Here is a 16068-nt window from a genome sequence, read left to right as displayed (position 1 = left end):
TACTCACAATAAACCCTCTGTAACTAAATTTACCCTTAAGATTAACAAAATATATACACAGCAAAGGGAAAAAAAGAGTTGCTTGAGAGACAATGAAGCCTATAATTTTCTGTTACATTTTCTATAACAGAAGGCTACTGACTAAATGTTTGTGGGAAATACGTTTTGTGTTTGCTTTTTTTCCCCTTCATAAACAAAAGAAGAAAAGGAAAAATGTCTCAGCAAAAATGTCTAAAATTATACACCCTGGATAAGAACCAATTACATAGAGGCTGATTCCATAAGTTCATTTCCATTTCTGTGGCATATGTTCAGAATGTATTGGTAATATTTAAAAAAAGCTTGATGCTCTCAGAAAAGGGATTTTTTCATGGTTCTTTCTGTTCATTATATCCTCTATTTGCTGTGTGCAAATGGTTAACTCATGTCCTGCAGGGACAACTTAAACAGAAATTGATATTTTTTTCAAGGAAAAAAAGCCTCAAAGTATGACTATTCAATTTTTTATTTTTAAATCAACAATCTGGAATGAGAAACAGTCATATTTGGGTAGCTCTCTGGTCATTAATAAGGGATTTATATGAATAAATGAAGTATTTAAAGTGAATTTGCATCATTATTCATAATACCGAATCACAGGAATTCCTTCATGGTAATTTTATGTGTATTAGTACTTTATAAATAATTCCCACATCCACAAATAACTGGAACTGAAGAAATCTTGCTTCAGTTTAAATTTTATTTTGTGGCATATAAATGGGAGGCTTACTCTTCTGGTCTGAACACCAGGACCCAGGAAGATTAATGGCTTGACTGGCCAGTGGCAAAGGAGGAACTGATAAGACACCAAGGCCAAGATTTATAGATTCATAGACTTAAGATCATTCTTAAGTTAGGCTCCTAAATACTATGCAGACATCTAAAGAAATAAGATGATTTTAAAAAATGCTGAGCACCTAGAAGGTGGAAGATTCTGGGTGCTCAGGAACTGTGAAATCAGGATACTTATTTAGATGCTTAAATGGCAATTTAGGATCCTACCTTTAGGCATCCATTTTCGAAAGTTTTGGCCTGGAACCCAACCACCAGCTAGTGTCATTCAGGACTAGGGGGGCTACAAAGGAGCCCTCAGTTGTAATCAACAGCATCCCTGTGTAGATAGGCCAGCCACAGATGAGACATAAGAACCTTCTGGGAGAGAGAGCACCTGTTTAGGATTACCGGCTACTGCATGTTGTGGGAACAGGTTATAGATTTCTGCACTGGTTTTGGAGTTACAGCATCAAAAAGAGTTCATATGTCCTGGCCACTTCCTTCCCCACTTGCCGTGGTGTTTTTCTATGTATAGGCCCATATGAATGGGTCCATAAATATATTATTAATGTAAGTGGGAGACACTATGTGCTATCCTATCCTTCCTGTGTTCTGTTCATAACAAAATTAATATATTATAAGAATGTCCAAATTATCTGCCATGGAACTTCTGAACAACATTTAAAATATACGGAATTTCACAATGGTGACAATATTGCACTAGAAATAGTTTTCACACAAGCTGATCTTCGACATCAACATTTGTCCAATGTGCAGTTTTGTCTCCCAGCCCTCGTACAAAGCCATGCAGAGTGTTGGTTCACTTTATTTGTACGGTGCTAATCTCTCTATTATCTGGGCACCTGTGTTCAGTACAAAAGATATTTATGTATTTCAGTGTCAAGTCTCTGCATATTAATTCAAGGAGCTCTTATATAACCTGTGACAATAGCCTGGGGAAAATAGGGCTCTCCAGCTGACCATACAAATAGCCCTAGGGCAAAGACAGGCCCAATTTCTGCTTTCTTGATCTCTACTTCAGTCTGCCCATATGCCCACCAGAATTCTGAAACAAGTTGGGATGTTCCTTGAATGACCTGCCATCATATAGATCATTACAACTATTAATTGTATATGCCGTGTTGTTGCCGTGTTCACCCCAGGATATTAGAGGGACAAGGTGGACCAACTTCTGTTGGTGAGAGAGACAAACTTTTGAGAAAAATTATAAAAAATTTAAAAGAACAGAAAAATGATAAAAGACAAAAACACCATGTCACCTGTGGGTGAACACTTTTCACAAAGCGATCACTCTGACTTCACAGTGCTCATCCTCAAAGGAAACCTGCACTATACCTTCAAAGACAAGCCTGGGAGTTCACTCACGGACTAACAGAGACACTTGATTTATGGCTTATTACAACCAGGGGCGGCTCTACCGTTTTGGCCGCCCCAAGCAGTCATGCGCAGGAGGCGCCCCGGAGCCGCGGGAGCAGCGGACCTCCCGCGCGCATGACTGCAGAGGGACCGCTGGTCCCGCGTGGCTCGGCTGGATCCCCCGCGGCTGCGGACGGTTCGCGGATCCCGCGGCTCCGCTTGAGCTGCCGCAGTCATGCCTGCGGGAGGTCCAGCCGAGCCGCGGGACGAGCGCCCCCTCCGCAGTCATGCCTGCGGCAGGTCCAGTCGTCCCGGGGCTCCGGTGGACCTCCCGCAGGCTTGACTGCGGCAGGTCCGCCGGCCCAGCCTGCCGCCCCCTAGATTTGGCCGCCCTAGGCACCAGCTTGTTTTGCTGGTGCCTAGAGCCGCCCCTGATTACAACAATCCGCAATCCATTTAACACCATCCCCAAGCTTTTCCCTCCACTTGTCCTCTCTATGGAGAGGTGTTAATAGCCCTCTTCACCCTGAATTGTCTCTTGAAATATGTGTTAACCTACTTTTGCTGAACAATCTGCTCTACCTTGTATTTAGCTGTGATAGTCTGAGTACATTTCCCAGACCAGAAGAGCAGCTCTGTGTAACTTGAAAGTTTATTTCTCCCCCGACTTTGTCTCTCTTATTATTTCCACAGTCATTGATAGATGTTAATCTGTGCATTTAGGGCCTGGTCCAATACCCACTGAGATTCCCAGAGGAAAGGCTCTAAATCTCCTCTGTACCACCATGAATTTAATGTGACAATTACACAGTGAGTAAAATTAGTTTTTGGTTACTGTATGTGCTTTTTGCTCTTCTTATGCTCCTTTTATCAGCTTCACCCAAAAGCAGCTAAATAGAACATTTGAAGGTCTACATTTCTAGAAGTCGTCTAAGGTTCATGTGCATTATTCCAATTAAAGCCAGTGGGATTCCAACAATACAAACCTTACACAACAAGGATTGCCACTCATCTGAGTTTTACCTGGACAGGCCAGTTTTTGGCCTATGTGTTTGAGTGCTATTTAGGGTTACCAGGTGCCCAGTTTTCGATTGAAAAGTCCAGTCAAAAAGGGGACCTGGCAGCGTCTGGTCAGATGTACTGACCAGACACCAAAATTCTAGTTACCATGGGGCAAGGGGAGGCACTGGTCATTAACCCATGCCAGCCCCTGCTCAAGCCCACCTCCTAGGCAGGCTACAGCAGCTCCTGTCCCAGCCCTGGAGCAGAAGAAGCTCAACTTGGGGATGGGGGAGAGAGATGGAGACAATCCAGTGAGCAACAGGGGGAGCAGGGAAGAAGAGTGAGTGATGGAGCAGAGCCTTGGGGAGAAGAGGTGGGGCATAGGGCGGGGCTTCAGGAGTCCAGATGCCAGCTATTCGAAAGGCGGCAACCCTACATACAGCTAGTTCAAAACTTAGAGATTTGTGACAAGATTCACCAAGCAATGATGGAGGAGTAGGGGAAAGGGAGGGTCAAAGTATTAACAGTTTATTCTATCAGACTTTTGGTTTGTTCTTATTTTTCTATTTTATTTAATAAGACTCACATAGAACCCCCCATGCTATTATTCTCACCCTATGATATATGCATTTGTTTTCTACTATTAACTTTAGAGACTGTTACTTCAGATTTATTTGTATTGACATTGATTTGGGAGAAAGAATTATTTACCCCCAACCCCAAAACCACAACATGTATGTAAGTAGCAAATTCCGCAGCCCAAGGAGATTTACTATAATGTTCCTATAAACTATGTTCCTTCTGGATTAACAAAACTAAAATAGAAATGGTTTGTACTGACTTTTCTTTTAATATAAAGGTCATGACATAGAGAAATATGGTACACAATCCTTAAAATACACCCTAATTGTCTTTTTCTCTCTCCTCCCAAAGACATCACATAGTAGTCTGACTTGACTTCATATCTGATGGACACACTGGCATATCCAAACGGGGGGTTCAATTTGTCTGTAGACTACCCTCTCCAAAAAGTATCAACATTTCCAATGTGCCACTCATAGTATCTCTGCTAAAGGGCAGGGGATAGTCATAGTAATAATTGGAGATATACCAATCTCCTAGAACTGGAAGGGACCTTGAAAGGTCATCAAGTCCAGCCCCCTGCCTTCACTAGCAGGACCAAGTACTGATTTTTGCCCCAGATCCCTAAGTGGCCCCCTCAAGGATTGAACTCACAACCCTGGGTTTAGCAGGCCAATGCTCAAACCACCAAGCTATCCCACCCTCCCCAATGGGGTGAGAGTCTCCAAATTCCATGTTGTATGATCTGTTTTTCTTTCGCAAAGTCTGGCTGCACTCACTGGTACCAAAAAGAGCTCAAAAATATGGTGAAGGTTTCCTTTGAAAGATGCTCCAATAAAATATCACTTCCCTTCCATTTCTTTCTTCTCTGGTTAGCTCCCACTTTCTCAAAGATCTATGACTAGAGAGGAATGATCAGAATATCCTTAATGATGTAGATGAGGATCTAGTTTGACAAGACATTTTAACACCTAAATCAAAGTCTCTGTGCTTAACAAGCATAACCCGGAACAATCAGATCAGAACCGTATAAAACTCTATGATAATGCTTGGAATGAACTAACTGGGTCAGATGTAATAAAAAATCAGTGTGCATCTCTGCCCATGACTTGATGCAAATGTAGCTCTTTTGTGGGCTGAAATTCCAGTAACTGCCTCTCATCCCTGTTACTTTTAAATTTTAATTCCATCAAACTATCCTGTGCCCAATCAGAGCTGTTAATGTGGAACCCTGTGCCTGTGTGGTGTCACATTGTCCCATAGACCCATACAAATACAAGGGTCTGCATCAGCAGATTCAGCTGCAGAATCAGAGCCTTACAAGGATTTGGTTCTCACTACTTAGAGACAACCTCCTGATACGATACCCATGGAGTTGCAATGAGCTAAGGTACTCAAGCGGATATCTCCACCAGCTCCCCAACTTGTTTTAACAGCAAAAGGCTCTCAGCTCTGCAACATACCTCTTCCTTGGGTCTGACAGAGCGCACTACAAACTCCATCTATCCTTCCATATGTTTTCCTGAGAAAATGAGCTGGCTGGTGTACAAATGGGCAGATGTTAGGAATAACAGATGAAGTGCGTTGTTGGACATACAAAGTGGCCTGAGAGAATGTTACAGGAGGTAGGTCAGGAGTGTTATGGAACTGATCCAGCTGAAATCGTGCACACTTCATATAGCACTTAGCACCCTGGAAAATATTGGTTATATTGAAATAAATAAATAGCACATCACTTCCTGATTTTGGCTGGGACCAGGAATAGAAAAGCTGAAAGACTATAAGGAAGAGCCATGAACGTTAACTTTAAGAATATGTAATTCTGTTTATTTCAGAGGAATAAAAACACATCATTTTTCACTTATGGGGATTTGCTTTGCCTTTTAAATGCCAGCAAGTGAGTAAAGCTAAAGTTCACACCTAAAAAAATCTGTGTACCCAATATGAGCCTCACTTTCCCGTTTCATGGATTTTGAACCACACACTGAGAGAAAGTAGGAAGCATGAAATAAATGTACTCTATTCCAAACACAGACAAAATATAAAATCATGGTATAAAGCATACATGTATTATATGTGGCAGGCAGTTTTCTCTAGTTCCAATCAACCCACTTGGGGAGGTGTAGGGGACTTGCAGAGAAGTTTTGGAGAAAATTTCTTCCTTTCTCCCCTTGCTCTGGCTCCAAGAAGCCAGTTAGAGCCTGTAAAAACCACACGTTTGGGAGGAAATATGTGTACCCCAGATTCCAAGGCAACAATCTGGTCTTGCACCGGACACCCTGTATTTGATCAACCATAATATAGCCAGATGCTCACTAAAGGAGGGGTATGAAAATAGAAGGGGATCCTTTCATAACAAATACCTGCACTGGTCATCTGCCATGAGTTTTATATATTCAGTAGCAACATTATCACCTAACCCACTTGCTGTTGGGAAGGTGAAAAACCTCACCCTGCCTTGGCCAATCTCACAGTGAGGGAAAAGTTCCTTACCAGCCCAGAAAGAAAATGTGAGCAGTGTAATGCCGACAGTGGGTCATGAGGAATCTCAATCCTGTTACAAATTTTGTAGATGGGTGCTGCTGCCAGCCCGATCCAGGTAAGCCAGGGCTTTTCCAGGACTACATGGGGTATAAATAACCCCCCTCCCCTCCACACACACTTACTCTTCTGGTCAGCAGGAAAAGCAGTGTCCTTAACTTCACCTGGCCCAGCTGTTTCCTGCTCTTCTTTTCTTCCCTTTTCTGTTCTTGTAAGCTTCTCTTCATACCCCTTCTACTACCTATTATGGGGGGGAGGGCCCCATTAAAGACAAGGACCCCATGGATGCTGTGCTGAGCACATTGTCTCCACCCACCTGATGACATTTAAAGTGCCAGGTTAATACTCAGATGGGGAAAAAATACGTAGCTTTAATCCTTAATTAATAAAGGATATTTTTGTGTATTTTCACAAGTTGCATAATCGGTCTGTGCACATGAGATTTCCAACCCCAATTTTACAGATTCAAGAAGTTCCAATTCTCTAGTTTGGATAAGCTTCAGATCTGTGTCCAAGCTTTTGGGCACTCATCTGAAGTATCCATGTCTCCATAATCAATAACCTTGGAGACCGGAAGGTGTTAGGAGAAAGACCGTTTACATTATTGCTAGGGCATATTTATTTGGCTAAAACAGAAACTGAACATTTAATTACATCATTTCCAGAGCTCTCAGATTTCATAGTGTTTCAGTAAATTCAGTACTAATAATACTAAACCTTTATTACCCTCCCAAGAGTAATCATCCACACATCCTACTCCAGTACAATATTTGGTAGGGTGGTCTTGTAACAGTCTTATTAGAGTATACACCTTATGCTAACTTTTTTCCCCTGTCTCTGTCTCAGTTCCACAGTAAGAAGAAAAGCTAGACATTCCTCCCATTTGTTTACAGATGACAGACTTTCACCTCTATTTGAGGAATTCAAGAGTGGGGGGAGAGGGGGCAGAGCATGTATTTTTGCACTTTCAATTTTGCAATTCAATGCTACAATCCATTTGATGTTGCATTTGTGGCTGTAAATACATTCAGTGGCATACATTCCCTGCTATTCAGGTGTCATGACCAGACTTCAAACCTATGAGTGACATAGCTTCACCAAAAGGATTTTTTTCACCTTACACCTTTTTTCCAAACAACGTATGCACATAAAGCACAACAGCTGTGCTAACAGTGAACAGTTACTGAAGAGGGAAACCCCTCTTCCCCACAACAGAATATTTCCCCCTCAACCCCAAGAAATTATATACACTTCCAAAGGGAGATGCTTGGGTTAACTGTTTTATAAACTTATTTCTAATTATTATTATTAAAGGAATGTAAGATGTGAGACAAACCACCAAATATTGAAAGCTTCTCCTATGAAAGATGTTTTACTGCAATACTACTCATGATCCAGGCTGGATTCAAACTACATCCCTTGAGGTAAAAAGTCTAATCCACAGAGCTTCCACTTATGTATGTAATTATGAATTAGATACGCACTGCTCTCAGCCACATTTTAATCAGTCTTTTACTGAATAATTAAAACAATACAGTAATTTTTGAACTTCCAGAAAGTCCCTCTGAGATGCTAGCATCAGTAATTAGAGAGGGTCAGAGGACAGGAAGTATTCCACATGACAGGAAGACAAGGATAATTTATAATGTGATATTAGAGCACATCAGGGCTCTGAAGGATTCTTCTAAACTCTGTGTGTATGACAACAGTGTTAAGCCAATATGGCATTTGTGTTGTTAATACTAATTATAATGTCAGTAATTAGAAACTGCAGGTTATATTTGTATTTATGAATATGTTTCTCTTAATCATCACAATGCACCCACTCCTTTGTTTTCCATGGGCATTCACCCTCATGAGGCAAGAAAGTGTTCCATTGAAATTTAAAATCATAATGAAAGGCAAAGATAAGATATGACAGTGATATAATCTTGCTAATTTTAAACCTCAAACAAAGTAACCTGACATATAATGAACCAAATGCCTAACACATTTCCCTGCACAGACCAACAAAGTTAATGAACATAGCTTTTAAAAGGAACGCCTTTGACTGTGTATCTTTTTGAGCAACACTATCAAAATATTGGTGTTATTGCTGTTAGAGAAAACAATAAAAATGATCACTAGTAATGGGAGATGTTCTAAAACTGTGTATAAGTAATGAGGAGGCAGTAGGGAACAGCCAGTTAGGAGTAAGCAAAGGCATTCACTTGCTTTAAAATCCATTTTAGTCTCTGCTTCAAATAATACATAACTACATTTTACTTTGTTTCTAGCTGCCTGTAAAACAGGCACTGTCAACTCCAAAATGTTAGACCAACAGCACAAAAAGAAGGGATAATAGTTAACCTTTTTTTTTTTAAAACAATAATACTTCAAGTGTATTTAGTGCTGGTGCTCTCAGACTGACAGCACGAGAGAATGAAACCCTTTATCTTCAGCACAGACACTGGCCGTCTCAATCCTGTTTTGGAAGCAAGAGGTTATATCTTCTTTGATATTGGGGTTCTCAGCCTGGGGTTCCTGAACAAATTTAAGGGCACTACATCCAACCTTCCCTTCCCAAAATGCAAAACGGGAGGGTGTTCTGGCTAGATCCAGGCTAGATAGATAGGGAATCACACCTAAGTTGTGAACCCTAGTAACTAATAGCAGGTATTGGTCCTTTTGATAGAGGGAGTATATTACTTCTGTGGTCTCCTCTGGCTGCTTCCTGCAGCCCACCATCTCCTCAGTCTTATCTAGGTTGAGCATTAGCCAGCTTGCACTCATCCATGCATCAGTCTCAGCTAGTCATTGATTAAGGTGCTGAACCCACATCATCAAAGATGGATGAGACAGACACTAAATTGGGTGTCATCAGAATGCTGAAAACATTTCATCTTGTGCTTTCTTTCTAAGCCCGTGAACAGTTTAATATACACGTTGGACAGGAGGGGTGACAAAACGGCACACGGAGGTACCCCACACTTTTCTAAGATGTTTCTCTTTTTCTCTGGCCTTGATGCCACTTCTGCTTTTATCTGACCCCTCCACCCCACTCACAGTCAGGTATGCTTGCTTTGCTGATATTCTGCATTAGTTGTGGGGGTTCAGCTGTTATCCCCCAGTCTCTCACGCTCATGGGCTCCAATGGGTCAGAAGTGCACAAAGCATTCTGAGGCCTCTCCGGCCTTGAAGAAAGCAGCCAGTACAGCAGTTTGTCAGATCATGTCAGAAAAGCACCTGCATATGGATGGGAATGGTGGGAGGCAGCTGAGAGGCAAGTGGGGTAACAAAACATGGACTAGGAAAGGGAGGGAAATAGAAAGATACGTGGTTAACAATCCAGAAATCAGATTATACTCAGAGAATGGAAAAGGAAGAGGAAGACAAACAGGAAAGTGAGACGAGGAGAAAGCTATTAGGCAAAGGTTGTGTATTACTTCCAAGCTTTGGACAGGCTAATAGCTATAGAGTGGGGTTTACATAGAGGGAGGGAAGACGAGGAGCAGCACGTGCATTTGTAGATGCATGGCTTGGGAAAAAGACCAAGTATATTACGTATTTAGAGAAGTAGGAAGTTAGGCAGGAGAAGCCTCAAAAGCTTCAGACCGTCTGGCAGAGCTGCAGGAATACAGCCAAATGCTTTGGATTAGAGGCATACCATTGATTCTGGGACAGAGAAGCCCTTAGAGAATACACAAGATTTGAAGACAGTACAGTGCACAGCAGAGACTGTCAGACCTGTAGTGACCTTTTGATGAATCTGAAATATCAGCAAACATAAAGGAGCCTGAGCACAGAACAAACAATGGACTCAGGAAAGGAAAGGCATTGGCAGAATGGCCTGACTCACCAGATTTCAGGTTGGCGATGAAAGAGGCAAGAAATATATCAGACAAAAAAGGTAAAGGAGGGACAAGAAGCATGGAGTACATAATTGCAAGGTCCTTAGCCATCTATTTTCAGACCTTAAAAACATTTAGCTCATTTCAGATTGTGCACAGACCTCAGTTTCAAGAAGGATTTGATTTGATTTTGATGACTCGGTCCATTCTTTCATGCTACCCTGTTAGACTCAAGTAATATAGTAATGATTCTAAACAGCTACATTATTCTTTTTTTTTTAAGTTATAATCAGGTAGCTGCTGTTTTCAGCTATTACCTACAAGTTACCCATATAAACTTTCTACAGGCAATGCCTCTGAATAATCAATGTAGGTGCAGCATCTATCCATACTGAAAAGTGTGACTATTCCTAGCTTTTCTTTGGCTTTTTTTCAGGTTTTCCATTAACTAATGCAGACTGATCTGACATGACCTAATGTAATTAACTGGGATGTGTGAAAAAAATGTGAAATGTGAAAAATATTATATATTTTATAATTAAATGTTGTGTGAGCAGGTGTAAAAAGGAGGTGAAAAACGAGCATTTTTCCCCCGCCTCACAGAAGTGACCAGTAGCAGGTTTGAGGTTGTCTGCACATTTTATTAGGATATTGGTGAAAATTATCATGTCTATTGGGCTCCCAAGAAAATAATCCAAATTTAATAGGAGATTATAAAGATACCTGGGCTATTGCCATGGGTGGCAGATATAATAGACTCTGCCTTCCCTGGCTGGAGCCGCTGCTGTGGGATGCTGGGCTGGGGCTGCACCAGCCGGCCGGCATGACTGGGGCTGGCCAAGGGATAGGAGCTTCTTCTGCAGGTCACTGCGCTGGGGTTGCTTTGGCCGTTCAGCCCGGGGCTGGGGCTTGGGCGACTCCGGCCAGCTGGCCAGGGGCTGGGGCTGGGGTTGCTCCAGCCGGCCGGCCAGGGGCTGGGGCTGGGGTTGCTCCAGCCGGCCGGCCAGGGGCTGAGGTCGGCCAGCCGGTGCAGCTAAGGCTGCTTAGGCCAGCGCTTGGGTCAGCTGGCCGACTGGCTGGAATGTCCTGGGGTTTCTCTGGTGGTGGGGTGAGGAAGGGTGGCTCGGCGTTGGCTGCGACGGGGGGGGGGGTGTAGGGGGCTCAGTGCTCCTGCTGCAGAGGTTGGGACCGTGGGGCTAGCCTCCCTGAATGAGGGGTGTCCAGTCGCTGCCCATGGCTATAGCACCTGGTTAGTTCTAGTACTATATCATTTAATTGATTTATTTAATGTTTTGTACTGTGCCGATCAATTTATTACCGAAGCACACATGCAAAAGTGAAAAAAAACCGAACAGTCTAGACAACTATCAATGAACTATTATAATAATTTGAGATTATTCCTGCTCAAACTAGGATTCAGGGCCTGTTTGCCTCAGTGGACAGACTTTTTTAAACAAGACTGGAACAGAGTGTTTACACCAAGAAAAAAAATAGATCTCTAAATGAATAAATAGTAAAATAAGCATTAAAATATATATTATTAAGCTGTGCAATCAGCTGAAATAATGTCTGTGATTACAGCAAAAATATATATATTTATCCAACAGCAGCACCCAACCAAGGGAAACAATAAGCCAAAATTTCAAGTCTGTTATTAAGATACACAGTGCCCACAGCAAGGGAGCAGGTTCTCACACTATTAATTGCTGGAGTTTACACCATAATCTCTTTTTTTTTAAGTCACCACAGGTTCAATTCATTCAGAAAAGTAAATGGCATATTAATGACTGGTTTAATAAATCTGGCATGGTAACAGTCCCAAACATGTTTAGATTCACAGCTTCACAGAATTTTCTGTCTGGTAAACACAGAGGTAATATTTCTATCAAATCGAACATGGTTGTACCTTAAAGATCATGGGTAAATTCACACACTGAAGTTTCAAAAGCAATAGGGGACTAGATCCTCAGCTGGTGCAAATTCTCAGTTGGTGCCAATTTAAGCCATCTGAGGATCTGACCCAGTGTTTTTACCCAGCAACTAAATGGCAACATTCAAAAGAAGCCATTTTCTTTAGTGGAAAATGCGCATTTTAATACATAAAAGCAAACTATGTTAAGCTAAAGCTAAGATTTCAGTCCTACCCTCACATAAGTGGGTGACTTCTCACTGAAGTCAATGGGAGTTGTACCCGTTTATGTGAAGGCAGAGCTAATCCCCTTGGCTAGATAGCTTAGCTCTCATCAGGAAATTACAAAATTGAGATAGCACAAGCAAACCGAATGCTGTGCCTTTATGCATACTTATGATAAACCAAGCAGTCCTTCAATTACATGGTCACATGCTGTAAAGCTATATTTTATCATGCATTAACCATTAACAGTGGCTACACATGTGTAGCATCTTGTAATTTGTTTCATTCTTGTGTACTTATACTTTTTTAATTGACTTGGTGGTCTAAGATCTTCTAATACAGATTTTTTACATGATAAACTCTCAAGCTATGCATTTTAATAAATCGGTCAGCAGCCATAAACGAAACACATTCTTTACAACTGGTAAACAACCTTCCACATATGCATTTCAGGAGATGAGGCAGTTAACTACAAAGCTAATTTTTACGCCAATAAAGTTCATTATTACTCTGTATTGGTTTTCCTGTTCTATAATATGTGTAAGTATGGTTTCCTGTGTTCTTTTCATATATATGACTTCCACGGATTTGTTGTCTGGCATAAATAGAGTAGATCAAAGTATTACAGGAGTTTACGTTCATGTACCTACATATGTAGAGAAATATAAAACAGCATATCATATTATTTATGAAGCCGTAGTGATTGTATAACTAAAAACAGTATCAAACTTAAAGGGATATGTAATGCATATGTTCAAAGAGATAGAGTTAAGCTTGTATGCGCAATTTTAACAATTGTGGGCCTACTCATGCTAAAAATCTTGCAACCTTTCTCTAATATTTTGTTTGTAAATTACATTTCTTAGTGTTGTTTTTAAAAGGGAAAGATAGAAAAAATTGATGAGTAGACCGTTGTCATGATAATATGAAATATTAATATGAAAAGGAAGTACATACAGAAATTAGGTGACAAACTTTCTACTCTCTGTGTAGCTTCAGTCTGCAACTGCCCTATGCTGGGCTTCTTTGTGTCTGCCCCTAGCAGAAAGTGTGTTCCAGGAAACCAAAGACTGTATATAGAGCGTACAGGAAATCTGGGATCCCTACACTTCCTGGAGGACTTATTCTATAGACAGCTTCCCATTTTAGACCCCCTTTTAATATGCCCTGATTAATTTAATAGTGTTTTTGTTCAAATTAAGAACCATTACAAATACACTGACTTAACTGTTCAGTTTGCTTAAACACAACGCTAACAAGTCTTGATCACTCTTTCAGGGCGTTTCAGCAATCTTCCTGGTCTGCTGTATTGCAAGCCCTCTTTACTCAAACTTCTTTATTGTAATATTTTGTTTGATTGTACTTTCCTAGTCTTTTCCTCACTATCACAGACTCCTTAATCATCTTTTGTTTTTGTCCTATATCTAGTAATTGAACATTTATATGTGTAAGGTAGAGAAGTTCAAGAGGTGACTTTCCAAATTGCAGTGGTGTATCTCTATAGTTGAGCAGTGCTAAATGTGGATCTTCTCTTGCAGTTATTGCTTTTTGGAGCAAGTTCTTCACTATATGTACTCCATATTCAGCTAATCCATTGGCTCTAATATATATGGGAAGATATATGTCTCATGTCGTGATGAATGTCATACATGTTAGCAAAGTTCAGGAATTCCCTATTCTTGAACTGTGGTGGTTGTCAGTTATTACTGTTCTTGGAATTCCATGCCATGCAAATACAGATTTAATGTGCTTGACAACTGTTGCTGCTGTGGTCTATTCAAGTGAGATTACTTCTGGGAAATTAGTAAAGTAGTCTGTTATAACTAGGTGATCACATCTTCCCAAGTTCAACATGACAGTTCCAACTTTGTCCCATAGAACTCCAAGTTGTTTGCATGGTAACGCTGGTTCCTTCTGCTAGGAATCTCTGTACTTCTGTAAACCTGCTCACCATTTACCAGAAGGTTGTTATTTCTTCAATAAGTAATTGCAGATTTCCATCATATATGAAAGGCCTCTCATGATAGATGAGACAGAATGATAGCAGAATCTCAACAAAGCCTTGCTTTATCTTCATACCACACATGGTTATTTTGAAACCCTGATAACATATGCCTAGATTAATACTAGTGCTGCTATCTGATTTATTAATAATTTGTGCTGATTTTCTTCTTTCCTGCTCCCTCTCCCATAATATGTTGTGTCTTAGCAACCTTTCATTTTCTCTTGGACAATTATAATTTGGTAATTAGCCATAATAGAACCTTTTGACTAGTTAAAATAATGTCCCTGCTTGTTTCTTAATTCATGTACAATCCAGACTCCCTATGATTAGGTGATCCTGATTTATCTTTTCCCTTGGACACTTAAATCTAAATATAAAATGAAATCGATCAAAGGCAGGCTGAAGTGAAAACATCCTCTTGTGGCAGAGGAAACTTCATCAACCAGAGAGAATCCCCCCCCACACACACACACACGCTGTGCCAGGTGAAAGGAAAGAGGAAAAAAAGTATATATATAACTGTCAGTTTTTATAACATCATCGACTTTCATGAAGATTCAATATTCTAAGTGATGTCATAGCTGCCTGAGGAGGATGAATACTTGCATGCTGCATAAGATAGTGATTCATTACTATGATGGCACAGAAATGGAAATGCATTACTTACAGCATCAAGAGCTAAACTCAGACTCACTGGGATTTCAGTGATTCCATGTCAAAAGCAGTTCTAAGACAAGTTAAGTCTTTTGTTCATGGAGGACACCAGAAAATAATGACATCATAAACAGAACCGATATTTTTAGAATGTGTGCAGTTAGAACATCCTACTTACACAAGGAAAGACAGCTGGGCTGCTTTATGAATTAGTCTGTGTTTGGCTTTTTAAAAAAATAAGTAATGGCTAGTAAAAATATTAATACCCTTATAGGATGTACCTTATAGGATGCTACCCTATCAGCTACTAAATTGTACTTTGAGAGCTCCCTCGCTGTAACGCTTTTTGTGATTAGGCTGTCACGCAATCAAAGGTTGCTACACTTTAGCCATCTCAATGTCCTTTGATCTCTATAATCAACTCCCTCCTATGTATAATGTGCACTTTACTATAATAAGTAAATTGCAGGCTCTCAAGAACAGCCACATGGAAGAAATGACTATACTTGGAGCAAACAGAGAGCCTTACAAAACAAACAGCAAGTTGGCTCATAGTCATGACTTTGGATTTCTGTTAACTTAAATGGGACAAGGGCTTCCTAATTTGCCACATAATCTAATTTTTTTGGACTTTGTAAGTAAAATGCATATTTGTAAATGTATTTACCCTTAAATCTTAAGCCAAAGTCCAGCTCTCTTAGCGTATGTCTACACTGCAATTCAAAACTCGGTGCTGGCCCATACCAGATAACTCAGGCCAAGGGGTTCAGGATAAGAGGCTGTTTAATTGTGGTGTAGACATTCGGGCTCAGACTGGAGCCTGGATTCTAGCACCCTGCGAGTTGGGAGGGTCTCAGAGCTCAGGTTGCAGCCCGAGACCAAATGCCTACAGCACAATCAAACAGCCCCTTAGCACGACCCCACTGAGAGCCCAAGTCAGCTGGCATGGTCCAGCTGCGGGGGTCTAATTGTAGTGAAGACATGCTCACAGTGATTCCCTCCAGTGGAAAATCATGTTGCTCCACGTTGCCATACACAGTATTTAATAAACTGGTTTTTACTAAAGGCTGCAAATATTTCATAAGCAACTACAACCCACTTTAAATATGCCAATCAGTTACTCCTAGAGA

General features: G+C 40.9%; 1 protein-coding gene and 1 long non-coding RNA gene across 13 annotated transcripts in view; one reads left to right on the top strand and one right to left on the bottom strand.

Moving 5' to 3' along the window:
• Positions 1-16068, bottom strand: part of PTPRD (protein tyrosine phosphatase receptor type D) — a 1010945-nt gene that overhangs the window by 593223 nt on the left and 401654 nt on the right. The window lies entirely within an intron of this gene.
• The window catches only part of LOC120407469, a 155052-nt gene that overhangs the window by 17644 nt on the left and 121340 nt on the right, over positions 1-16068 (top strand). For 10 of the 11 annotated variants that reach the window (XR_005600000.1, XR_005600005.1, XR_005600004.1 and 7 more), the window contains exons 2-3: positions 2914-3000; positions 7630-7739. This is a non-coding gene — a long non-coding RNA (uncharacterized LOC120407469). Of the gene's footprint in view, positions 1-2913; positions 3001-7629; positions 7740-9216; positions 9267-16068 lie in introns of those variants that run through there. The other variant, XR_005600007.1, reaches the window with a different exon arrangement.

Source organism: Mauremys reevesii, linkage group 6, assembly GCF_016161935.1.
Source record: "Mauremys reevesii isolate NIE-2019 linkage group 6, ASM1616193v1, whole genome shotgun sequence".
In the NCBI taxonomy this organism is placed as follows: domain Eukaryota; kingdom Metazoa; phylum Chordata; order Testudines; family Geoemydidae; genus Mauremys; species Mauremys reevesii.
This window is presented reverse-complemented; position numbering and strand designations above follow the sequence as displayed.